At 45.4% G+C, this 27,952-nt stretch overlaps 1 protein-coding gene and 1 long non-coding RNA gene across 21 annotated transcripts in view; both read right to left on the minus strand.

Annotated features, from left to right (window-relative positions):
* MBNL1 (muscleblind like splicing regulator 1) overlaps window positions 1–27,952 on the minus strand; it is a 218,705-nt gene that overhangs the window by 134,883 nt on the left and 55,870 nt on the right. The gene's annotated exons all lie outside the window — the stretch shown is intronic.
* On the minus strand, window positions 26,339–27,786 carry LOC306637979. Its single transcript, XR_013757328.1, has 4 exons — window positions 27,701–27,786; window positions 26,756–26,801; window positions 26,582–26,627; window positions 26,339–26,387 (listed from the first exon to the last, which is right to left on the minus strand). It is a non-coding gene; the product is annotated as an uncharacterized lncRNA (long non-coding RNA).

Consider the following 27,952-nt stretch of genomic DNA (forward strand, 5'->3'; position numbering starts at 1 on the left):
GAGACTTACCAAATGAAATGACTTGTAGGCTACAACACCCTAAGTACTGCTTGAGCACTTAGTATCTTAAATCTAAAGGAACTGGGATTTTCATAAACGGAAAGGATAAAGAATCTGACTTTCCCTTTAAAAACAATTTTTTCAATTAAGTTTACATGGCTTTGAACTAAAACTTTAAATTTTAAAACATCATCCTATCAATGTGCTAGGTGGGGACAGGGGAAGATGAGGCCTGGCCTGTGGCAAAAGTGAACTGGAAGCTGCCTCTTATTATGTAATCAATTGTACTGAAATAAAAAAATGAGCAAACAAAAAAAACCTGTCTTTTGTACTTCTGCACCTATGTCCTCATCCAAAATCCCATTTCGGAAAACCAGTTTTAAGCAATCTAGACAACAAACTAAAACAAGCCTCAAAAATGTGGAAGTAAGGGCTGTGGCTGTGGCTCAGTGACAGCGAGCTCGCCTAGCGTGCGTGAGCCCTGGGTTCCATCCTAGGCACCACATAAAAATAAAATAAAGAGATTGTGTCCACCTACAACTAAAACATAATTTTTTTTTAAAATGTGTGAATAAATGTTGGTGATCTCAAGTGGAGTTCATTCATTGATTTACAAACTCAAACACCACACAGCATGTCATTTAGTGCAATCGGAAAAAAATCATATTAGTTTCTTTTTAAATAAAAACCAAATTGTTAAGAAAATATCTTACCTAAGAGCCGATTATCTAAATGGAAATTGCCCTAACCACTCTTAACCTCCACAAGGGGAGGAATTTTTAAAAACTGGGCTCAGTTGTACCCTCAGCGCCCAGTCTGCCTTGTGACATGAAGTCCTGGGAATTCTTATGGTTGTCCCACGTGGAGAAGGCACTCAGAGGAGTGAGTGTGTGCAGAGGGGCCTGGGGCCAAACGGATTCCTCATTAGTCAAAATGAGGTTCAATAAGTCTCCCGCACAGCTTGTCAGAGCCTTTAAGATCCACTCACAGTACCCAAAGGTGGCTGTCATGGTTGTCATGAAATAGCTATCTCTCAGAGAACAATTCTTATAGGATAATTTGGTCTACACCCTCGTGGAAAACTTAAAATGTCTATTTCCTCTGATTTTTTAATGAAACACACCTGTGAGCTATTAATTGGTATGTACTTGTGTCTGATACAAATCGCAAGGAAGATCACCTATACATATAGACAGAGATTTCTAATCACATATTGTTTTGTCAAAAAGGGGCTCTACTTTGAAATTATAGGCATAAGATCTTTGATAGTTCAAAGTATTAATTTTATTAAAAAAAGGAACCTATGAGAAAACAACTTATATTGGTACATGAATGTATTAGCCACAAAAATTTACTACTAATGTCAAAGGTGTATCCTGTGCAACTATCTGAGTAATACGAGTGTATTTCATACTAATTTTCTTACATCATCTGAACTGAAAACAGTATTCCTGGCAATAGTCATACATATAAAATAATTTAATTTAAAATTGTACAATCTTCTAATGTGAAAAAAGAATGAGCTCATTTATAAAGAACAGGTTACTGCTTTCAGACAATAGGCATTTTTTAACACTGTGAGTCAAGTAAGAGAACAAGAGCAGAGATCGATGGCTGACTAAGAAATCACCTGGAAAACTCCATGCACTAGAGTCGCCGACCAACTCTTAGCGTTTTCCAGTAGGGAAGCTGGCAGAAGACGTGGACTTCATTTATAGGACACTTACACGGGTTTACAGATCAGGTCCCTAACGTGAAAAGCCATGACTCCTCTCTAAAGCCCAGGCCCTGGTGGGCAGAGCACCAGAGGCCAGGTGCCCATGGGTGCCGCCGGGGTCGTGAAGAGAGTGCCTACCCCGTGGGCTTCTCAGCACCCTGACTCAACACTGCCCAGTCACTCACCAGCAGCCCTCGCCAGGGCAGCACTGCCTCCAGCGGAGGGGACACAGCTTCTTCCAGAGCTGGTGCCATGGAGGGACGCCGAAGGGCCCCTGACCACATTCCCTGAGAACTGCTGAGCTCAGGAGCGAAGGCGGCGCCGGGTCAGCCACTCTCCCGCAGGACCCGCAGCACAGCAGCGGCAGGGGCTGGAGCAGATCCTTCAGACCCACCTCCTGGCAGCTGCCAGCCAAAGCCTTCTGGGTGCCACCTGCGCGGAGCTTCCCGTCACCCATACCTTTCCCAGAGCGTCAAAACAGGAGTTTTCCTGTGATCCTACTTAAAAGTCTGCTCCGCAAACAAGGCGGAGCTGTCCTGTCCCTGCTTCCATGGGAGAGCGAGGTTTCCAAGTGTAAAGTGTGCCTTACTGTAAGGAAGCCTAGCTGACGCTCTCTTTTACGTTCTTCCTCCCCCTCCCCACTCTCAAGAAGCAAATGAGTCGCCCCAAATTTTCCGGCTAATCAAAGAAAGTGTTTTACCCTATTAAATAATAAAATGACTGCCACCAAGTCATTTCATCCACCTCTTGCAGAGTACCCTATCTGCCTTCCTGGCACGGAATCATTTTCTTTCCTTTGCAAATGCTAATGTTCTCCTAATCTGTACAACACTCGACAGAAGGGGAACTATCAGGTCTCATGATCTGCATTTCACAGAACGAGCAATGAACCCTTCGCTCCCATATTCATTTCAGTCTGATGTCACTGATCCGCTGTTTTTCTCCTAGCGGCATCCAGCATTAGCGAGGGGTCGCATGCTGCTGGACAGCAGAGCTCAGCGGTAACAACGTGAAGACCGCTTCTGCTTTGCTTAGCTGAATCCAACGGGGATAAAAAGTATCGAGAGGGTTTTTGTTTTTGTTTTTTTTTCTGTAACTTAAGTAGCTCACCAGAGGATAAGTGAAAAAAAAAAAAAAAAAAAAAAAATTAACATTTTCCTAATCATTTATTAGAGAATCCTCAGCACCAGGCATGTGTCGCCTGCATAGTGGATAAGCCTCATTAGGAAAACGAAAATCCCCACATATGCTTCTTCAAGCTTCTCTCTCTCCCTCACCCCTGCGTGAGGAGCAGCGGCGCTCAAGCCCAGCTTGGGGTGCCCCCCGGGCTCTCCAAGTGCTGCCCCATCTGATCTTCACCACACCACCCAAGAGGAGGTCTGGCCCATCCTGGAACTCAGGAAACCAAGGCTCTGCTGGGTTATGTAACCTCAAGGTCACAGAGCCATCGACCCTGTCGTAGGGTTCCAGGGCTGGAGTCCTACATCTTGGCATTAGAAGTACAGCATTAGTTCTGGCTTTTATTCACTTGCTCATTTGCAAGTGTATCTTTGACAAGGCAGTTGTTACAGAACGTTGACATTAAGATTTACCAGTAGCTATTGTTCTACAGGGCCTATCCTGTCCTGAAGGTCGGCAAGTCCCTTGTGGGCGTTATCTTATTTAAGAATCACAGAAGTCCACCAAGGCAGAGACACACCTTCGCACGGGGCACATCTGATCAATTTGAGGCACAGAGCATTAGCAGGTTGTCCAAGGTCACACAACTGACAAATGACAAAGGTAAAATCTGGAGCCAGGAAATGCAGCTCCTGATGAGTGGCTCTGTGCTCACCTTCTTTCACCTCTGGAAAGCTGACCAAGTGTCAGAGCTTTTCAAGAAAGGGAATGAGAAGGGTCAGGCTGCCAGAATCCTGGTGGGCAGAGGACCTGAAATCACCCCCTCCTCAAAATTTTAAAATACAAAATCTGTGCATCAGCTCACAGAGGCACATTTCTCTTAATGATGTTTACTAGCTTAAGGAATTCACAAATATTTTATGTGATTCTCAGATTCTGGAACATCAAGGGCAAATTCAGTTTCCTCACATTTCCATGCTCTCCAGAGGCACCAACAAGGAAGTAACATCATTACCTCCACCAGCCTGTCGTTCTGTCTAGGGGCTGCCAGTCATTCCCATCTTGGCAAATGAATTTAATGATATGCTTAGACAAAATTATGCGTTCAGAGAGAGCTTCAGAAATCCAAGGGTCATCTCATGAGACACAGTCTGGAACTATCCTTGGACCAAAGTACCTCCTTGCATATTCAGCAGCTGAAATGGCCTTCCTTGAAGGGCCCCTTGAGGACACAAAGCCACTGGACAGTTAAATCAAGCAGCCAGGGTCCAAAACCTAAGATGGAGAAGCCAAGGAAGAATGGGAAACCAACCTGTCTCTTTAATTTGGCAGCAAGCCTAACTTTATGGACTAATTTTGTCAATCTTCAGTTATTTTAAGTCTAACAATAAAAATGAGCACAAAAACAACAAATCAATGAAAACTTCAGAGGGTATACATACTTATGGCAAAGGCACTTTCCCTTGAAAATTCAGCCATAGCTTTAAGAAATACAGCCACGTGGTAGCACTTGGCAAAGACCTTGTTCAGGTGCCCAGATGGCATAGCATGGGTGACACGTCACTTAGTGTGGACTTGCTCCCCACTGTACGTGTAATCAATGGTTCTTGCAGAAGGAAGACGCCCGTCTGCACCCTACCTACAGACAACTGCCACTCTGCAGAGCTCCTCGGGTCCTGGTGCTGCACAGTGCTCAGCAGAAGCTTGATTTACTTTCTGGCTGACAGCAGGTTTAAATCTCCGTCTCCAATCTCCACACTGAATTTACACTGAAATTATGCAAGAATTCTAAAAAGCACATCCTGACATCTTTGGGTAAGAAAATCAAAGTAACCCCACAGGCTTTTATAGAAGATGGATCATAGCAAACAATGTTTATGACCTTGGCATTACTAAGAGGTACACTAGGAAAATTCATGACTCATCTACGCAGTCATCCAAATATATATACAGATGGAGTCACAAACACAGAGAAGATACAGACAGATACAGATGAGACTGACTTCTCCACTTATCCTTGCAATTCAAGTCCTTCCTCGCTGATTCTAATGACAGCACAATTAACAACACTCAAGTACCCAATCATTTAAAAACTTTAAAGCACTCTCAAAGGAGCCTCTGTGGATAAGTAACAACTTCTTCTCATCAGCTCTGAGTCTACTTTTTATTTAATTCTGTGAACATGGCTTTATCTGGAAATAAATTAACAAACATGAACCCTAGGTGCACGTGGGTCAGACCAGGTGAGGCCGTGTGTGCGCCTCGGCTTCTGTTGCGGACTAAACGCTCCAGCAACCTGGACTAACGCTAAGCCACCTCACACGGACTGGCAACCTGGAAGTGAACAGCCTAGGTGTGCACCTCACGTTCCTGAGCCGACCTGTCCTCACAGCCTTATGCTCTAAATAAAACTCGGTACGACCTCGTCTTTCCAAACCAGGAAAAGGAAGGACTTTCAGTGGCTGAGATAACGTTTTTCTGTAGCTTGGAAAATAAACATTTCCCACTCAGTTATGCCTGGGGTGGGGACAGAGAGAGAGAAAGAGAGTAAGTAGGAAGCGCAAAATAGAGAAACAGGGCTTTTCCAAAGCAGTACTTGGTGTTTGTGTTACCTGGCTATTGTGTGCAGGAGCTGGAATTTACCGAGCAGATTCTGTGTACGTGAACACGGAGTGTTGCAGCTCACATCAGATGACGCTCACTGCCAACTGCATTTCCATGAACTCAATGACAGAAAGTTATACTCCAGATCTTGGAATTCTACATTAATTTGATATCTTTATTTCAACATGCATAAGTCATTTGCTACCTCCTGATAGAAAAAGGAAATTTTGTCCTTGTGTCCTGCTTATATAAGCCTAACATTATTTACTGTATTTAAAACATATTTTATAAAACCTGCTGTTACTAGAGTTGCTCAAGGACAGTGGAGAGAAGTGAAGCGTGTCCCATCTGTCAGGTGTGGACCACAGGGCACTACGGGCAACCAAGGCACCCTGGGGGCTTCCTCTGCAGCTGTGCCTTCTCCCAAGCCGCCAAACAACCTTTCAGGCTGCAGGACAGCTCCTCACGGGGATAGCCACCTCCTACCTGGCAGGAATGCGCACATGCCCACGGTCCAGTTCGTTCCCACTAGGTAGTTTGGAGGCAGGTGTTTTATCATTCCATTTGACCCCTGAGAACAGAGTGGTTGAAAGGTGTCCAGCAAAGTTTGTTTCCTGCATGTCCCTAATAACTCAGGTGGCGCCTGGAGGTTAAGGGAGGTCCATGGACACACACGCCGTTTACCTTCTTGTTTTCAGTTACAGGGAGCCACGTGACCTTTTGCATCATACACAGACCTAAAATTCATGTTTGGAAGAATTTACACAAATAATTCTTAAAATATTTTCGGTGTTCAGATGAACGTGCTCTATCAGTGGAAATCCCTCGACCTGAGGGGAACACACGTCCGGGACATCCAGAGCACTTTCATCTTTACCCGACACTTGAAAAGGATGGAACTTCAGCTTGTTTTGAAAGAAATACAGTTCCTTTGTCCACATGTGACACAGCTGTCTGAGCGGAGCCAAAGCCGCTCGGCAAAGGGGTAAACATCATTCTTTTGTTTTTACGGGCTTTCTTAATCCCTGAGAGAAAGACTTCTCCGTTTTTGTTCTCTTTATTATTATTATAAACTTTATAATTTGATATTAAATGCTGCCGAGTTCTTTGTTTAAAGCCAGTTTAGCTCTGAAATGAGCCCTCCTGGGCCTCTGGGGACAGGCACTTCCAGGCCACATTCCTGCTGAAGGCACGCCTCCCCCGCCCCCTTCCTTCCAGAAATGACTGATCTTCCTGTTATTGGACTCTGTCAGTTTTTCCCCTGCTGCTCTTTCATCTGCATAACGTTTACTTTTCAGGGGCTCTTTTTAGAACTTTACCACCATCTCCTTGGTGCTAGCCTTCCGTTTTCAACAGATTAAAATAGTCAATATTTATGCATTAGCAAACTTTTTTGTCAACTTTTGTGCTATTCAGATGAAGCTATTTCCCCAAGTCAAAAATGCAACTACTCTTTCAATGGACATAAAAAAATAACCATTAGTTAATCTTCAAAGTTAAATTCAGTCTAATCCTTAGATGCCACAATTAAGGGGTTTAGTTTTTTCTTCTCCTTTCAAATTTCCTGATAAGGTACTCTGGAAAAGCAAGCAGAACATCAATCCTTTTAAAGACCTCTTTCCTCCCAGCCGCTTCTCTGTGACATCATAAAATGCACTACCAAAGCTTTATGAGTAGAACCTAAATAAAGCTTTCCCTATTTTCTAATTTTCAAATGTAAAATATAGCTTAATTTCATACCAAGAATTTGTCTTCTCTATAATCCCAAATAATTTTAATGCTGCTATTATAGCATCTAAACTCAAGTAAGAGGTGTGTTTCTGCACTACAGAAAACGTTCAGGAGACTTCTAAAATTATAGTGATCATTTAAATAATGTATCCTAAAATTCACAGCACAGAACCACGTGCCTAGTAAAGCCACAACGCAGTCCTAACCCAGACTTATAGGTACACTCGGTATTATGTTCCTTATCTCAACCACAAAGCTGAGGCAAAAAGCAGTCTGACCTTTCCTGCTCATATTGGCCAGGTACTCAAGATGCTCACACACCCATAAAGAATGCATTTTCTAAATTCAAAAAAACAATTAAAATCTTAAAACCCACAGAATTTGCTGGGTGTGGTGGTGCAGCAGCTAAGGAGGCTGAGGCAGGAGGATCACAAGTTTAAAGCCAGCCTCAGAAACTTAGTGAGGCCCTAAGCAATTTAGTAAGACCCTGTCTCAGATAGATAGATGATAGATAGATAGATAGATAGATAGATAGATAGATAGATAGATAGATAGATAGTTGGACAGACAGATAGATAGGACTGGGATGTGGCTCAGTGGTGGGCCTGGTTCGACCCCATTTAAAAAAAACAAACCATAATTTGTTTTTTGTTTTGGGGGTGGTGGAACTCCCATTATTCCCTTTTCTAATTCTTAGTTCTTTGGAATAAATTAAAAATTTCTTTATTGCCACACACAGTGCCCTAAAGAATCTGAACTTCTTAACCAATAAGAGCATTAAGAGGAAAATAGAAGCAGGAATTGAGACACAGAGTCAAAGAATCTTAAAAGACTCTATATCCAAGCAGAATGTGCACACCTGGTTCAGACGCTGGCCTGAGCGACACAGCTATGAAAGACACTGCTGTCCCCTTCCAGGGCAGGGAGAGTGGACCAAGAAGTGCATCAAAGGATACAGTGATAACTGTCGATTCAGATGGATCTGGAGAGTTACTTAAGCAGGTCCTTATCTGCTAGAGACGCTGTTACTGAAGAACTTACACACTCATCGCACAGGGGCGATGAATTAGCAGAGCAATGCCAGGGACACAAAGCAGGTGGAGGTGGAGAGAGTACAGGAAAGAAGGGCACCTGCTGAGGAGGCATGCAGGGACGCAGAGACCCAGACACCGGCTGATGAGCAGCTGCGCACAGGCACACACACGACTTCGCGTATACATGAAGGCTCTCTCCGTGTTTTCTCTAATTTTGTGTGTTTAAAAATTGCCATTATGATGGAAAAGTGACCAAAAAATAAAAACAAAGAGAAAGAGAATGAGTGAGTACCTGGGAAGGTAACAAGCTTTCCTTTATATTTCTGCCTTGAAGTCACGAAGCTTGCTTACTGATCGAGGCTCTGCAATCGACAGTCTGGTCTGGCTGCCCTAACTCGATGCTTTCATATCTGTGAACATGCATGTTCACATGTGTAGCATGGAAATAACCGGTTTACTACCACAAAAGTCTTACATATATGAAAACGAATTATGAACTAAAAATGTAACGACGCAGGTGTTATCAGCACACCTGTGTGTTCACGTGTGTGTTCTCTCTCTCTCTCTCTCTCTTTCTCTCTCTCTCTCTCTCTCTCTCGGTCTCTAGGGGCAAAGTACAGGTCTTATCCTTGACTCACAGCCAGACCATGTCCGTCTGCGGTGGGTCCACTGTGTGTCAGGCCTCTCACCAAGTGATAAGGACACAGAAGCAGTACAGCGTACAGCTCAGGCCTTGAACTCTGATCCTGAGCTGCAGGCCATGATCCTGCTCCAAGCACACTTATGTGACCTGCATGATCTGCAGGAGCAGAGGGAACAGCAGGGGGTGAGGGCAGGCTGAGGGGGGGAGGCTCCAAACCAGAGCTAAACACAGGTTCACAAAGCTCACGTGGGGAGGGAAAGCCGAGGCAGGAGCCAGAGGCCAGAGGAGCGTACAAGAGGCCGCTCCCCAGGTCCCTGTGTCTAACGCTACTCCATGTGAGAGCCCTGCTTCTCCACAGACCCGCTGGACTCAGCAGGATCCCAGATTCTTGGTAGAGATCAGCAGACACACAGTCGTGCCTCTGAATCCTTAGGCTCCACGTCCACAGATTCGACCAACTCAGAAAAAAACACAACAGAGCGACACTCTGTCCATACTGGAAACGGACAGACTTTTTTTGTCACTGCTCCCTAAATAATACAATACGGTGATGATCTACTTAGCGTGTACGCGGCGTTCGATGGTATAAGTAATCTAGAGAAAGTGCAAAGCACACGGGGATGTGCCCCCCGTATGTGCGAACGCAGCACGACTTTAAATAAGCACTTGAGCACTGGCGGCTGGGGCACCCTGGGGGGGGGGTGAGGGCCTGCGAGCCACCCCCAGGGACACTGACGGACGTGGTGACCAAGACCCAGAGACAGGCGGCATTCGGGAGCGTTCACTGGGAGACACGGGGAGGGTGGCTTTTCTAATGAGACCAACCTCACATCACGTCGAGACAGGCAGCCAGGTGAGCACACGGGCTGAAGGGTGAAGACCTCGCCCAGGCTCCGCAGGCACCAGGGATGATGACGAAGGCGGCTCTGGGCAGGCGTCTCAAAGGGCGTGGGGGGGAATCAGCAAAGACAGCGCTCCAGGGCGATTCCACACAGAAGTATGTGTTTTTTTCAAGGAGAGAAAACTGCGGACAGTGAGTACAGTGGCCGGGCGTGGTGGCCACACCTGTGATCCCAGTGACTCAAAGGCAGGAGGATCCCAAGTTCAAGGACAGACTCAGCAACTTTAAAAGAGACCCTATCTCAAAATAAAAAATATATATATAAAGGATAGGGGACGTGACTCAGTGGTGCAGTGTCTCTGGGCTCAATTCCCAGTACCAAAAAAAAAAAAAAAGAAAGAGTGCTGCCAAGGGTTTAATGGGAGGCTGTCTCGGGAGGAAGAGCCCAATGGCAGCTTCTGCCCATCGCCCTTGTGTAAATACTCCCCCGCAGCCCACCATAAGCAGCCACAAGACGACACTGACTGAGTCAGCTCCTGCAACCCTGCCGACAGCTCTCAGTGAGCCATCCACGTGCAGCGTGGGGCCACCAGGCAGGAGGGAGGCAGGTAAGCAAAGAAAAGGTGCAGCTGACTTTGCCCACAGGACTCCAAACAAGTGCCAGTCGACCCACCTCTGAAACCGTCAGCCTCCCGAGGAAGGTTACTACCGTGCAAAGACACGGAGAATGAACAGGTGACTCAGAGGCTCTGCCAGGAAACGCACATTCTCTGGGAATGGCAGCTGACACTCAAGAAAGAGCTCTATGCGTGAACTGCGATTAGTAAGTGACTCCTGCTCACTGCGCCCGCCTCGGGAAGCTCAGCAGAGGATTTTATCTCTGAGACGCTGAAAACCAAAGCACAGCTGGAAGAAACCAGCTGACCGGGGCCAGCAAGGGACACTGTAGCCGAAACAGGGATGATTTTTGTATGTCCTGTGCTTTCCACCCACGTGCCATGCCAAAGGTGGACCAATACCGACCAGAAAGGAGGCGAGGACAAAGCCCGACGCAGGGCGAGGTTTCTCCGCTCTCCACACACCCCTTTCAACTGCTCAGACTCAGTGAGCACACGTACGGATAAATGCACGGAAGAGAGGTCTTGCTAATATGCCACTACAGGTCACTCACGCAACAGCACTGAAGAAGAACAGTCAGACACACCGTACGTGCACAGAAACAGATTCATACACTGACCCTATGACTTCCTGATTTGTTATCATTTAGTAAGCACCTAATGAATAAATATATTTAGATAAGTTTTAAATTAAATGTACCATCCATCTTTCACATGGAGAGCAAAAATTATGTTAAAGAGAGGCACCCAGAGACACGTTCTGCCCAGCTTGCTCACAGGGAAGGGGACCAGCATGGCCCACTGCTAGCATGTGGCAAGCCCCTGGCTGACCCCTCGAGGAGTCTGGCTCTCAAGAACCCTCAGCCCGTTACTTAAGGAATCCTGGTTTAAAGGGGCTCCAGGGACAAAAGCGACTCACCGGCCCCGTCCTGTGCGGACTGCGTTCACTGTCCCGCACATGCACGCTGCTCCCTAGCCTTCCTGTCTCAACGGCTGGGAACACAAGTCTTTTATCAGGTCAATTTAACTATTGATTTCTACTCTTAACACTTATAAATGGCAGGAAAAAAGTCACTTCTTCTCAGTCCACTGCCCTAGGGGAGAAAAACTCACAATTTGTGATTAAAAATGGAAAAAAAAAAAAAAATCAATGAGCAATACTGCTGTCTAGTACACAAAATAACCACTTTGTTACTTAACTAAATTAACATTTTTCCAGCCAAACGGTTATGAGACTGAGAAGAAAATGCAGATGTGTTTTTTATCTTTGTGATATCCTGATTAGTTCAAAGTGAAAACAGATTAAGTCGAACAATTTCAGGGTTCTGAGGCAATGCTACTTTTCCTATCTTTGACATGGTCTCTCAAAAAGGTGACGGCATCAGTTTTTGATCAAATGAATGACCTAATTCACAACAGTAATCACTGCAATTAATTTTTTAAAATTTAGGGTGGGGGCAAGGAAGGTTTCGGCATGGGTGGGGTGCCACTGTGTCAGGTGGCATTCCCTGCTCCATCTAATTTAAATCCACAAGGGTCAAGGGACGTTTACTGAGAGCCTCCCCTGGGGCAGTATCAGCAGGCAACATCCACAGATGAACCAGGCATCACCTCTGCTTTCAAAAGCTTCCAGAAAGTGCAGCTGGAGTTAAAAGCCTGATAGCAAGGGTCCAGAGTGGGCACAGGGCAGAGTTCTGAAGTGGCCCTCAGGTCCCTGTACTCTTCTGCTGTAAAGTAACACAGTAGCCATGTGTTCTCACGGTTTTTAAAACATCTATACAACAGTAGTATCACCTGGCTTTTCTAAAATAAGAATGCATTGGTTATGGGTTAGGGATTAAGAGATTCTGTTAGGAGAAAACTGATGCACCCAGATTTTAAAAAGAAAGAACAAAAGAAATAAAAATCCTCAGGAGACAACAAACACCACTATCTCTCCCAGTGGTTTGGAAAGCACATTTGACTTCATTTTCTCCTGAAATGAATATGCCACTGTGCACAATATGATCAGGAAGTAGAACTGAGATACACAAAGGCGGAGTTAGGATAGGAAACCCCTAAAAGTCTGATGAAGAACAACAGGCTCAATCTGCAGTCCACAGAGCATTTTAATCATTTCCCAACTTGCAAGATTAGAAAACTGGACCAGTCATGAGTTACCAAAAAACCAAGAGAAGGCAGCGTGAGGGTCCTCGGGCGCACAGCATGAGGGTCCTCAGGTGTGCATCTTTTGGACAGCGGGTGAATAAAACCCAGGGCTTGAGACAGGAGGCACTGCTCAGGCCAAGGAAGCTGTTCTGTGAGTCCATAAAAGATCATTCTGAAGCTTCTCTTCTCTGAGAACATGCTGTGTGCATAAAAGCAGGCTGAGCTAGAATAACGGGACCACAGGCCTTACTCTGTAAGCAGATGGCTTCATAAACTGTGGGGCCCCTTGGACAGAGCCAGGAGTCTGGGCCAGCAGAGTGTCTTCATGTTCAAGGGGTGACTGCTGCGTGTTACCAGCTACATACACTCTAACCCTTAATGAGCCTCAAGCACTAAACGTCTAATCCCTCCTGACGATCCTGCTTCAAAGTGGATAAATGTGGGTTTCTCCTCAATCAGATACTTAATTGTCAGTACTGCTGGCACCAATGCACAATCTGGAACCTTTTCTTTAACTCCCTAGAACTTTTCGGTTCTTTTAAATATAGCTCATATTACAGAGCTCCTAAAGTTTGTTGGAGGGAAAAAATAATGAGCAGGTTAACGATCGGCAGGGGTTATGCATTTACCCTTCTGGAAGCTCAGATTCGCTTTTTCTAGTTCAGCTGGAAGACTGGCAGCACTATACTCACTTTTGAAAGATAAAACATTTTCTTTCCCCACAACTAAGAGTGGGGAGAAATTTAAGTGTAATGGCGCTACATCCCTCTACAAATACGTATCTTCATTACTATTCTTCGTTCTATATTAAAAACAAAACCATCGTGGTAATCCAGTTTTCAGATGTAACTTTCCTAACTAACACCACTAATCAAATTTGTTCCCCAGGTTCTCAACTGGGTCCGACGACAGAACGCTGCTGCTCTGTCCACACTGCTGCCTTGGTAGGGCCGTGTCCTGCAGCCTCAGACAGGACCGAGCTGCAGGACGCTCCACACGGGCATGGGCACCACAACAGCATCCCCGGGGACTGTGCCACCCACAGACCAGCCTACCGCCCTCAAACACGGGCCACACAGGCTCCAGTTACTGTGTGGGGGAGGCTGGCCAGTCCTCAGGTGCCACCAGCACAAGGTAACACGTAAAGTGGCAGGGGGCCAGATTAAGACCTGCTCCAAACCCATGCGCCAGCAGAACACAGTGACCCGCGCCTGCGCCCCAGCTCACTGAGTGAGCGCGGCCACCAATGCAGGCTGCTGATTCCTCAGAGAAAACACATCTGAGGAGTCAGGTGTTGCCATCCAACCAACAGCCCGTCGAGGTGAACTCAAGCGCACATCAGATCCGCTGGTAAGTGAAGCACTGCCTGCACCTCACTAAGCTCTCCATGAAGGCCAAGGCTGTTCAAAACGCCACGCGGACAGAGGCAATGAATGGACGCTGCCCGTTCTCAGGAGCTCATGAACCGGCGTGCCAGGATCTATGCTCTGGAACAAAAGGGTAAGGAAACGTGAAGGAAGAAACAGGCCCCTTCAGCAGGGTGAAGGACTCCCTAGAGAAGAATAATCAGGGCCTCCATCCACTGCAGACCCAGCTGGTACTGGCAAGGTTTGGCCACGATCACAATGGCATGCTGTAGGAATCCGCTGGCCACGCTGAACTTAAAATGGCCGGCATTGTGCATTTTATTATGATTTTAAGTCGTGCCCCACACATCCTTTATGTTAGGAAGTTCAGTGATTGACTCTGGATGTAAACGCATGCACGCTCTCTCCCGAGAAGAGCAAAACACAGAGTGCATATCTAAGGCGACATGAGAAGGCTTACAGCAGAAAGCCTTCGCGTAGACTCTCACCTGCCGGGTGACTCGATTCTCATGAAATGAAACTATTCCAATGTCCCAGCAAGTTCCAACTTTTTTCCTTCGACTTAGCAACTGGTCACATATAAAAGGTCCTGCCGACCACAATCTCCTCATGAATATCATTAATCCCTACCGTCCCCACTCCTTAGTTTCCTACTCCATAAAATGAAAGCAACACATGACAGCACTTCTGAAACATCTTCAAGTGCGATGCCAACTCCAACGCATCCCTGGAGTTCCATGCAGAACGCGACAAGGAAGAAAATCATCTCCGAGCACTAAACCAAGCCCTCCAAGGTCACACGAACTGCATTTCAAAATGCAAAGAATAAACAAATCTTGAATGTAGACCAAGAAAAAAAAGGCCAGACCATTCATGGAACTAAGGCTAACCCCTGAGTTTTCACTCTTGACATTTTTAATGCAGCTTGAAGGATTTGAAAGCCTGACTACTTGTGTTTTGCTTCTACCACAGTTACTGGTAAAAACATGAGCAGAACCACAACCAAACCATCAGCATCTTCCTGGCCCCTTTGAAAAGGCTACATACACTTCCAACAGGGCAAACAGAAACAAGGCTAGCAAGCTGCACAACAACCTGATACTGAAAGGGCACAACAATTAGGGCAACTTCACGAGTCAGAATATCATCATCTTATAGCTGGTCTGCAGTCTGTGAAGGAGATTTGCAGCCTGTCCTTCCAAAGATCTGTGCAATGATGATGAACCGTCGTCAGTGGTTTGAACCCACTGAGCGTGGGCCAAGCACCATGTCTCTGGGTGAAGGGTTGTGCCCGACAATGCATCTTTACCTAGAGTAGAATCTGTAAACCCAGAACAAATGAGCTTCCATCGATCAAGCCCCATTTTAACCCAAACGCAGTTCTGAGCCACACACTGGAATGTATTTGCAGTGATTTCATCAACTTGAAACACTCTGTCATGTGATGAGGCAGTGTTATTTGTGCTACTGGAATAAACACACACACACACACACACACACACACACACACACACACACACACAGTTCAAGGATTAAAAGCTCCAAAGGTCTACCATGATGGTTGAACTAAAACTTCGAATGCTGATACAAAATTCGTTGAGTTTAAAGGCAACACTCATTAAGGAGTTTCTGTCTTAAAATACACATACTGAAGTGATCAAGTCACTTTCTGAATACGTGTAACTGGAGATCTCTCTTTTCCTTCCATCGGGACCTGTTTTTCTCTAGAACAGTTACAAAGAAAAAACATTTTTCAGCTAGTCATAAGAATGACTTCCTTAGAAACCTTTCCTTTGTACTATTAAACAGTCTGGAAAATTGCTTGTCTGACTCATTCATGCTGTCAAAACACACTACAGGCTAACCCCGACCATTAGTTTTCTCTGTTTCCTAGAACAACACACACATTTACGCATGACGTTCTAAACTAACAGCACTAAGAGTTTAGGACCACGGTTACAAGTTGATATTTTAAAACATCTTGTACACACAAGTTAATGTATTAATTTGCTGTACCTGAGGACTGCTACATGTTCTGTAAGAAAACTTATTTAAAACCATTGCAATCAGAAGGTAAAAATTCAAATGACTAAAATAAAATAGAGATAACTATAAAATAACTTAGGGAAGTTATAACAGACAATTCTTTTTTTTTTTTCCAAGTTCCATGCTACAAATAAGGAACAATTAGAAACTCTAATATATTAGAGTCATTTGGAGATAACTTCACTTGGAGTTATTTGTAGATCAAAATGAAATAAAATCAGTAAAAATATGAATTCTTTACAAAAATAGAACAGTCACATCAGGTACACACTAGAACTCCACTTCTGTTGAAAAGTTTTATAATAATTTTAAAAAGTTAACAGTTTATTTTATCTACTGACTAGCTTATCATACATAGAGAAGATACAGTGAAATTAAAGATGTATTCAATGGAGACAATCAGTATACATCTAGGGAACAGAAGCCATAGGAAAAAATGGTCTTTAGAGAAGAAAAATACATTTTTAATCAAAAACTTAAAGCAGACACAAAAATACTTCATTAAATAGGTGAGGTTATTTTGTTTTTCAAATCATGTTTTTCGAAGTTACCCACAGTGCTAATGAGGAAAGAAAAGCTAGCCCTATCTGAGTCTGGAGCTTGTGAAGGTCTCCAAATGGTTTCATCCTCAGGAGACAAGTACACCTTCTATGCAGACTGAGAAATGACAGCAAAACGCTGGGTTCCGGGCCTGCCCGGATGCTTTAAAGCTACTCAGGAGCACGCAGCTCCTAGGAACATCTGTCTGGTCACATCAACTGGACTAGAGATTCTAAGGCCGCGGAGGGGTGGGGCCAGCCATGGGCAGGGAGATAAACAGACTGCTTCCCTCCCCATGCTTTCTGGGGGCGCTTGGAAAAGGGCCCAAGGAGCTGCTCAGCACACAGTGGCCATCCACGTGGGCTGCCGCTCAGTGGCCATGAAGCCAGGGCAAGGTGGGCGTCCAGCAGGTGCCTGTAACAATGGAGTCCACACACACCACTCTGAATGCTGAGCTTCCATATTTTCACAGCTTAAGTTCTGAACTGACAGGTCTTTTGAGACCTGGGTTTTAAGGGGCATTTAGGAAAAGCTTGTCATACTTGCTTATGCTCTTTCCTCCTTCAAAATTCATAACCTCACCAAAGAAACCAAGGTGGCAGTAAGTTACAGGTCAGAAAGCCCCCAGGCATCAGTGTTAGGAGAGGGGAGTTCCCGGATTCTTCCTGAAGCAAGCAAGCTTTGGGACTGTCATGTGAACAGAAGGGATGAGTAGGGAACACCTTCACTGACATAATGTTACTTCTGATGATCACTATTTCAGCAACTTTTCCTAATATAACAGACCCATAAGAAGTGTGTGCATGTGTCTGAGAAAGGAAGCAAGCGAACACAAGTGTGCGCACAACTGTAGATATTATCTACAGAAACTTGTCTGCTGGAAAATGTTTCTTTAACTTTGGTTTGGCTCCTACCTTAGAGCTGATGGGAAATAAAAACTTTTCCATGGATAAGAGCCAACTTAGTGCTAAAACAAAAGGTAACATTCATCAGTAGAACAGGGTACCATGATCTCCTTCTGACGGCTGACTTTTTGCATTAATTGAGAACTAAAGTCTGGAAAATCAAACTATCAATGTCAAATGAAATAAGTATCTGCCTTACCTTAAATGTCACTATTTATGTGAAAAATTCAAACTATGAAACATGAAATAAAACTCAGTTAAAAATACACATTTGATTGCTACCTTTATCATGAAGCTTAATTTTCTACCTCTGCAATACCCCAAAATGTGGACATCAATATGTACACCCACATCATCCTCACTTACAGATCCAACAGCAATATGAAACCATTCCTATAGACAAGGGAATATTGCTTGAGAAAATGGAAGTATCTAATGGTGCTGCTTCTTCTGACTTTTAAAAGAAACAGAGAGGGGAAATTCTAGGTTTTATGCATCTGCTAACAAAATACCAATTGACTACTTGATTCCAGGAAGGTCTTACTGCACCATTTTTGGCAATTGCCAAAAGGCTGAAAATAAATTTTATGTTCTCTGCCCTCAGAGGTCCCCTGCACTTTCTCCTAATTGTTTCTCAACATGGTAAGAAACTAAAATAGCCACCTCCATTAAAGAGCCCCAAGTCCCTCCTCTGCACACACACTGGATCCTTCTAGAACATGAAGTAACACAGTTAACTCAGCACTACACACTAAATGGGTGCCCAGCAGTCCAGAGCGGGAAACAGCCAACCTCTTAAGGAGGCCGTGACATGGCCCAGTCAGACAAAGCGCACAGCTCACATTCAGAATTAGGACCTCACAGTAACGGCATGCACCTGAGCTGTGCAGGAAAGTCAGACCTGGCCCCAGAACAAGCAGGCGGGGCTATGTCTGAAGAACCAACAGAAGCAGGACCCGAGCTGTCAGTGTTGTGTGATTGTTTTGTTTTGCTTCTGTTCACTTTCTGGGGGGAAAAAAAGCAGACTCTCTTGTACTTCTAACCAGTACAAAAGTCCCGCAATTGTGAGTTAATAAGCAAACGCATTTAAGTCCCTTGATGCAAAGGGGTGATTGCAATGAGCTAGAACTGCATCCCCATCCATTCCAAGTGGCAGAGAAAGGAAGAAACTGAGGCTGTGATGAGGAGGACAAGGGCACTTTCCTCAGACCTCAGAGGAAGCCTGGGGCAGAGGTTTTCCTGAGAAAGCGCTTGAAGGTGAAAAGCCAACGGAAGGACAGTGCAAGTCATTAAGAAATGGACTTTGAAATGCAACCTGCCTGGTGCAAGTGCTCTACTGAATAAACATCAGTGTTTAAAAACGTTTTAGGTAAGTCTTTTGGGAAGAAATTTACATAAATAATATCATTTGAAATATCAAATGCAGATTTATTTATTGTAGAACAGCAAAAAGCTAAGAGGCACTAGTTTAGAATGAAATTAAATCTGGACCAGATGTTATGACTACTTTTCCACTCACGGATAACTGCATTCATTAGATGGGTCTGACATAGACAGTAATACAAAGGCGGGGCTATTCTATCCATTCCAACCTCATTACCTGAAAGTCGAGTGATAGACATGTTAAGACTCTGTGGGATATTCTCTCTCGGTAACAGGTGAGTAAATGAGCTAGTGTGAGTATGTATTTAGATACACCCTACAAAGCTGTTTTTAATTGTTTCAATCAAATAACACCTACATACCTATAGTGCAATGTGCAAAATCATGAGTGACCGTCCAATATAAGGCAGTTTCTCTCTGAAGGGGAAACAATCTCCACTGAATTCCAGCACTCAGACGAAAACAATACCAATGGCCACTACTCACAGGGTGTTCACACTGAGCAGGACACAGCACCAAGGGATCTACATAACACAATGGCCCTTACTGAAACCTAGCCAGCTGTCAGCGCAGGTATTGGGCTCACAGAGGAGCAAACCACTTCCCAAAACAAATCCGGAGGAAGTCTTTGGGGGTCAAAAGCAGATCCAGCTGGAACCAAGGTGTGAGCTCCTAAGCAGGCCCCGACTCTCCGCCATAAAGCATTTGTTACTCGTCTCTGCAGCAGTTCTGTGCAACCATACTCGAGAGCCTACTCTGACTAAAACTCCAAAAGCGGCAAGAGGACTAACGATCTCACTATTCCTGGCACCAAGATGCTTTTGCTTCCTAAGCTTTTATTGCGAATTTCCTCCCAAGGAAAAGAGCAGGGACCGACCTAGACCCTCAGAAAACACCAAAAGGCAACAGAAGGGAAAGCTGAAGTCAGAGCAGACCAAGGAAGAAAATGCACACAAGACGAAATCACAGGACAAGGAACACCATTCAGCCCTGGAAGCAAAGTAAATCCAACTCACACACCAACTGTCAAGCCATGTACAGCAACGTTCTGAGAAACACTTCTAACCGGCTGTTGGACTAAACTGATACAATCAAGAAAAAGGCTGAAAGGGGACAGTTGTAACCTTTCTGGAGAGTGCCCTGCCCCAGCTGAAGGTGTAGGGTCTTTCTGTTCCTTTTCTCCACCCTACCCTCCATCCAGAACTGCCCCCTGAGAAAAATGCGTTTCCAGGGCCCTTCAAATCACACACGCTAAGGCCTGAGCTACATCTCGCAGGAGTCCAGGATTATAATCCAAACTAGTATCTCCTAACATTCGCCAAGACCAGGAATTTCATGGATTTCTCAAATCCATGGTTTTTTCTGAGCACAAACATTCTCATTTTCCCATATCATGAGCAAAATGGAAACAATAATCCTTATGTTTATATAGCTATTTCAATTATATATAGGACAAAAAACTCAAAAAATGATGAGTTCTTTTAAAATACATCATTAAAATTCATACTTTATCTGAAAAAAAAAAATCCCACTCACTGCATCTACATGTCATAGTATCCATAGAATATTACAGACACACAAAGAATAAAACTTACCTACAATGGTTCTATTCCCAGCTTATTTTGAAATGCAGCTTTAGAAACCATAGATATGTAAGTGCAACACAGAACAGGCAGAGTTAACGAGAGTCACTGCCACAGAAGCAGGAGGATGCGCTCACCTGCATTCAACTTCAAGTAGTACGACTGACAGACTTGGTCTAAGCATACATAATAACACTGGAAACAAAGGAAAGCGCCCAGTAAAACTCAGGAAAGATGAAATCTCAGTGTCAGACAAAATAATCCCGTGGTTATATGCAGCAGGTAAATAGCAATCATGCTACTTCCTTGAAAGAAGAGGCACTCTATTTTAAGAAAAAGCAATCCCACAAGGACAGCTGTGAAATGAAACCCCTCACCTGGTGCCTTTACTTCACTTCCAGGCCTCGTCCTGCAACTGTGAGTCTCGTGGGTTTTTCCCAGAACGGCCCCTTCCATTTCCTAAGGTGTTCACTCCCTGCGCACAGCATAAATCTTAAAATTCAACCGGACCCAATGCCGTCAGATGCCTAATTTAAAATTTAATGGGAACTTCACATCTTATGTGAGAAAATCTTTTAAGAAAATATTTGGGGCTAGTTCTCTGAATTAAGATAAAGTATAAATGAGCATATTTTTAAAAAGTACAGTTAAATTCAGACAATTGTGGTGGTGCAACAAATACTTTTGTTACCTAAAAATCAGTGTGACTTGGATTTATCTCACTGAGTCACAGAATTTGATGATGGGCCTGGCATAAATCTCTTGCCATAGAAAACTCAGGGTTCGACCCACTCCAGCACAAACACCGGATTCTTCCGCAGCACACAGCACTACAGCCAAGATCACCTGCTCCCACGGTCAGCAGATAAAGGTTTCCAGCACGTTTCATGACAAACCTCAGGCACACACGCAGACATTTAATACCTGCTTGTGTTTTATGTGGGCAAATTTGTTTTCTGGTGGAACATTTTGAAATTAAAGACTAGAGAAGTCTAAAACAGTATTTTATTATTCTACAATCATTTTAATCTTCATTATACTTCTCAGAAGACTGCAAGCTCAGAACGACCATTAGTATGTCAACACCCAATGCAGCAGACTAAGTCATTCAGCCCACTGCAACGACTGATGTGGAGCAGGTAACAAGAGGGGAGAGAAAGGATCACTCCCCAACAACTGAGATGCAGAGGTGGCATATACTTTAAATTACAATGTCCTCGAATTCTTAAATAAACCTTTAGTAGAAAAGTGTGGATTTCCCATGAGATTTATCCTCTAGCATTATTCAGCCTTAGCAGGAAAGAAAAAAGCCAAGAGCAGCAAATACAGATTCTAAAAACAAAGCAAATTTCTCTTTGCATTTATTTGCATTTCTTATCTTATTCTGCATATACTTAAGCCACTATACTATCCAGTACATATTAAACTACTGTACTTTCATAATCAGTTAAAGGTACTGCAAGAGCTATTCAGGTGATCCCAACACAAAACATTTTGCAATGCAAGTTGAGGTTTGTTTTTTGTTTTTTAATATATTGGGTTTTCTTATGTGAACATTTGCTTTCAATTTATTATTCTGCTATGATTCATGGGAGGCGATGTCTGGGAGTAAAAGTTCACAGGAGTAAAAAAAAAAAAAAGTTCAATAAATAAAATCATGATGATAATCTTTTCTCAGAGCTAGATTTGGATTTCATTAGCCTCCACTTAGCCATGAAGAGATATGAGATAATGTGAAGAAAAATAGTTCATTCAGAACACAGATCTTTCTTAACGAGATTCTTTATATAAATAATGACTTCTTTAGGTATGTCTTTCTTCATGGTTCATTTCTCGGTTGCCTTTCTTAAATGAGAACTTGTTTTATGAAAAGCAATGTCGTCTACAAAAAGGAATCTTATTTCAGGCGAGATAATTTTGGCTGTGTTTTTCTCTAAAATCTTTTTTCTTGTTTTTTTTTTTTTTTTAATTTGGCCCATTTTGCAAGCTAACACTGTTGAGTTATAAAAGCTTCCTGGATTGGAAGATGTTACTAGACTTATTTTCAGGCTGTGGAAGATTTTAGAATATGAGATGAGCAAAGGCATCTGAAAGCAAATCATCGTCTGAATGCAGTTCCATGGAAAGAATGGATTACAGATGTGCCTGACCTGTCACCAGCAGATCCTCAACGCTGACTGTGTCTGTTTTTGTGCAGAAAATGGAAATGACAGAAGGGCTTCCCAGCTTTCCTGCCTTTGATTTTCCATGTTTTACTTCATGTGATTTACTGTCGCCTGTTAGCTAGCGATGCTTCCTCTGTACTTAAGAGACTGGACTTGGCCTAAGTGTTTCTGTAATCCAGAAGCCTCCGTGCTGAGGTCTGGATCTTAGGCAGGCAGATAAATTCTAACTTAAGACACTGGGTTCCTACAGGGCCTGGAGAGCCCAGGGTCTTGGACCTTAATCACTGAGCCTCAAACTCACATTAACATCTTCTAAAATACAAAGAGTGTTAAATAAGCCCAGAAAGTCTCAGAAGAATTCTGCTGGACCTAAAACTGTGTCTGCTTGGAAAAGTAGGTGGGTCCCAACTGACCAGTGGCCACCCAGGGACAGTGCTCCTGTGGGAGGGGATCTCTCTTACTGGGGATCCTTCCAGCCCCACTTGGGGTCTCAGAATGAGCAGTTGTGGCTGGCGAAGGAAAAGAGCCCACAGCAGGACAAACCCCCAGAGTGGTGGCCCCCTGCCTGCCTCCAGTTCCTCTTCCAGGCACCCAGGGATTCCTGCTGGGAAGCTTCAGTTCCTCCGCCTCCCCACGCCCTGAGCCCTGGTCTCCCTGAGCGGGGCCTGTGCTCTAACACCTGCGCCTCCAACGCCTGACACAGGAAGCACTTGAGTTCATCTTCCAGCAGTTGAGTGCTCACCCCACTGCCTCCTGAATGTCCTCGCTGCCCCCGTGGGAGTCGATTAGTGATCCCGACTGTCACTGTGATAAAACGGCCAGGAAGGGGAAACTGAGCTTGACACCATCTGCTGGGGAAGGCCAGCTGCAGGGAGTAGGAGCAGCCCAGAGCTGACACTGGGGACCCCACACTGGTGGCAGAGAGCATCCCTGGAGTCGGGGCAGGCCCCCTCCCTAGCTGGGCCCAGGTGCATTTCTGAATCCCAAACTGAAACTTCAGACACTTCGTTCCCATGGAAATGCTCTGGCCAGAGCATGGGGGCCGAGGACACTGCAGGACTGAGGATGCACGGCGGTGGGCTCCCCAGGCTACTCGGGCGCCCCCTGGGTTTCGCCAACAGGAGAGTTCTCGGAGGTGCTTGTTCCGGGCAGTAAGTCGAGCACCCTCTGGGTCACTCTGGCTTCTCTAGCGTGACCTGATGATGTGACCACATTGCTTCTGTAGGAAAATGGCTCCTGAACAGTTAAGACTTTGGAACGTTTCTGTACACAAGAGGGGTGGCTACCTAGGCGGAAGAGCGGCTCCTTACCTCAGCCGCTTCACTAGGCTCTCTTCCCACGTGGCTGCAGAGTCATCATGGACAGCTGGTCCCCGGCCCTCCTGTCCTGGTGTTTACTTGTTGATGAGTCTGTTGACTTAAAGTGTAACTGCTTCTAGGCACGGATGCTTGAGGTCCTGGGCTGCAAACCTGCCCTGAATATTCATTTTTGCTCCTAAGCAAGCCATGTGATTTTTGTGGCTCCTTAGACTACGGCTCCAGACGTTTAAAGCAGCGCTTCGCAGGGAGGACGGAAGGCACAAGCTGTGGCTTCCAGTTCCCGTCTGACTGGGGGAACCGGCCCCCCCAGCTTCCCTGCAGTTCCCGCTGCCCGTCCATAAAATGGGAGCAGTGTCCGTGGGAGGACCACCACGCAGACCGAGGATCGCCATCAGCCAAGAGCACTGGGCACGGTGCCCACACGCAGCCGTCTTTCAGTAAATATCAAGTCATTTTATTATTTTATTCTATATAGAAGAAATAAAGAAGAACGTTTTCTGGAAGAAGTAGAAATAGAAACCACAGTAAGCACAGAACCTTGCATCACACAGTCATGTTTATGGTAGGCGTGCCTGTTATACTCAAGTTGCAAATGTGTAACTAAATTTACAAGGAGGCCCTGCACAGGAAACTAACACAAAGTCCTTCTATTTTTTATGAAAGTAAAAATCTATCCAGCTGCGACACACCAGGTTGAATGGATCTGCAGCCAGGACAGGCGGGAAGTGAAGGCAGGCTTGCCGCCATGACAAGACTCAAGGTTCTCTTGAGAAGAGGCCTCCCTTCAACCACTGCCATGCCCAGCTGCTTTCCTGCAGATCTGTTTGATTCTAGAAGCTTTCCGTGGAAAAACATCTCTAACTCTTACCCCACTGACTGACCCCCAAACACCCCTTTCACCTGCCCTTCCAGAGGCCTCATTTTAATGAAGGTAGTTGTTAAGAGACCACTGCTCCCTGCAAGCTTTTTGCCAAAATCAGCCAGTGAGAGACCAGAACAAACCCCTGCCTGTGAAGCTCAGAGGACCTTTGTGAAAGGGATCCTGACTGGACTGGGCTGAGGTCCCTCTTGCCCTTTCCTGTTCTGTTTTCTAGAACAAGGATAAAATGGCTGGGCTGCAGCAGCCATCTTACAGTTTTGAAGCAAGCCTACCTGTGGAACGAAGGAACCTGAGTTCTCATGATGACGGAGTCACCAAACAGGGCAGGACAACAACTGAACTATAAGCCCCACATTGTTTATGCCCAGTGCTGGGGAAGGGGGAGTATCTCTCTTACTCAATGCTGCATCTAATGCCTTACAAGCAACATATCTGAATCAATGCTGTGTGACCCTGCAGAGGAAAAGAAAGAGTACTCACAACCAACAGTTCTGAGACTGGACAGCGAGGAAGCTGCGGAAATCTCAGACAACGCAAAACAGAAGTTCGAGATGGACAAGGTCCAAAGACATCTAGGGGACAGCCTTTCAATCAAGTCATAAGGGATATGGGAGCTGGATAGTTCAATAAGAGTCGGTGACTTTCAAAACACCAACTCTTGTGCCATAGAAAACAAGAAATGGCCACGCAGGCCTGTAATCCTGTGACTCAGGAGGCTGAGGCAGGAGGATCTCAAGTTCAAAGCCAGCCTCAGCAAAGGCGAGGTGCTAAGCAATTCAGTGAGACCCTATCTCTAAATGAAATACAAACTAGGGCTGGATATGTGGCTCAGTGGTTGAGCAGCCCTGAGCTCAGTCCCTAGTATCAACAACAACAACAAAAAAAACCAGAAAACAAGAAATGAAATTTTATCTCAGAGTGAAAATCTTTAAAAACTGTGTCAGAGGAATAAGGACAATGCTATATGTAAATGTACATTTGATGACAGTTGTATAAAAATATAATATTTGGACAAATTCAATAGTAGTTTATTGTATCCCAAGTATTCAAATAAGAAGTCCTGGCTATCATTAATCTCACTGACGGTGAAATTCATAAATTACTACCCTAATAACCTCATACTTCAAACAACCAAGTATGTCTACCAAGGACCCCAGCTGGTTTTACTAAGTCTTCTGCACGCTAATCATGCAGCAGTGCTACGTCAAAGGTCATCCATTTAGTTAGCGATTTCTACTTCATTTTTTAACTACCTGTCAACATGGGAAATTGTTCTATCTAAAAACACAAAACATTTCTTTAAAGAATTTTTTTTAAAAAGTCTCAAATTTTCCCCAATAGGATCTTTTTGTAAGAAAATAAGCAGCTTTATCTACACCTGTGGGAAGGCAGGGACACTGTTCATGTGTAAGGTAATGGAGCACCATGCTGGGCCACGATCCTCTTGGGCAAGGGAAATGACAGGATCCCTTCCTGACAAGGTCCCTATGCCGGGTCCCAGAAACACTCAGGGCTCACCTCCAACCGGACGTGCCACCAGAGCCACGCTTCTCCCTACACAGAACCTCTGGCAGGAGCCTGCCATGGACTGCTCCGAGCTCTTCCATGGACTGCTGGGAGCTCCTCCATGGGACTGCTCTGAGCTCTTCCAGGGACTGCTCTGAGCTCTTCCAGGGACTGCTCTGAGCTCTTCCATGACTGCTCTGAGCTCCTCCATGGGACTGCTCTGAGCTCTTCCATGATTGCTCTAGCTCTTCCATGGGACTGCTCTGAGCTCTTCCATGGACTGCTCTGAGCTCTTCCATGACTGCTCTAGCTCTTCCATGGGACTGCTCTGAGCTCTTCCATGCACTGCTCTGAGCTCCTCCATGGACTGCTCTGAGCTCTTCCATGACTGCTCTAGCTCTTCCATGGGACTGCTCTGAGCTCGTCCATGGACTGCTCTGAGCTCTTCCATGGGACTGCTCTGAGCTCTTCCATGACTGCTCTGAGCTCTTCCAGGAACTGCTCTGAGCTCTTCCATAGACTGTTCTAGCTCTTCCATGGACTGCTCTAGCTCTTCCATGGGACTGCTCTGAGCTCTTCCATGACTGCTCTGAGCTCTTCCAGGGACTGCTCTGAGCTCTTCCATGGGACTGCTCTGAGCTCTTCCATGACTGCTCTGAGCTCTTCCAGGGATTGCTCTGAGCTCTTCCAGGGATTGCTCTGAGCTCTTCCATGACTGCTCTGAGCTCTTCCATGACTGCTCTGAGCTCTTCCATGACTGCTCTGAGCTCTTCCATGACTGCTCTGAGCTCTTCCATGACTGCTCTAGCTCCTCCATGGGACTGCTCTGAGCTCTTCCATGGACTGCTCGGAGCTCTTCCATGGACTGCTCTAGCTCCTCCATGGACTGCTCTAGCTCCTCTATGGACTGCTCTGAGCTCTTCCATGGACTGCTCTGAGCTCTTCCAGGGACTGCTCGGAGCTCTTCCATGGACTGCTCTAGCTCCTTCATGGACTGCTCTAGCTCCTCCATGGACTGCTCTAGCTCTTCCATGGACTGCTTGGAGCTCTTCCATGGACTGCTTGAAGCTCTTCCATGGACTGCTCGGAGCTCTTCCATGGACTGCTCTCGCTCTTCCATGGACTGCTCTAGCTCCTCCATGGACTGCTCTAGCTCCTCCATGGACTGCTCTGAGCTCTTCCATGGACTGCTCTGAGCTCTTCCATGGACTGCTCTAGCTCTTCCATGGATTGCTCTAGCTCCTCCATGGACTGTTCTAGCTCCTCCATGGACTGCTCTAGCTCTTCCATGGACTGCTCTAGCTCCTCCATGGACTGTTCTAGCTCCTCCATGGACTGTTCTAGCTCCTCCATGGACTGTTCTAGCTCCTCCATGGACTGCTCTAGCTCTTCCATGGACTGCGCTAGCTCCTCCATGGACTGCTCTAGCTCCTCCATGGACTGTTCTAGCTCTTCCATGGACTGCTCTGAGCTCCTCCATGAGACTGCTCTGAGCTCTTCCATGGACTCCTGGAAGCTCTTTCATGGGACTGCTCTAGTTCCTCCATGGAACTGCTCTGAACTCTTCCATGGGACTGCTCTGAGCTCTTCCATGGACTGCTCTAGCTCTTCCATGGGTCTGCTGGGAGCTCTTCCATGACTGCTCTGAGTTCTTCCATGGACTGTTCTAACTCTTCCAGGGACTGTTCTAACTCTTCCATGGACTGCTCGGAGCTCTTCCATGGACTGCTCGGAGCTCTTCCATGGACTGCTCTAGCTCCTCCATGGACTGCTCCAGCTCCTCCATGGACTGCTCTAGCTCCTC

This window comes from Sciurus vulgaris, assembly GCF_902686455.1.
Source record: "Sciurus vulgaris genome assembly, chromosome: 10".
Classification (NCBI taxonomy): domain Eukaryota; kingdom Metazoa; phylum Chordata; class Mammalia; order Rodentia; family Sciuridae; genus Sciurus; species Sciurus vulgaris.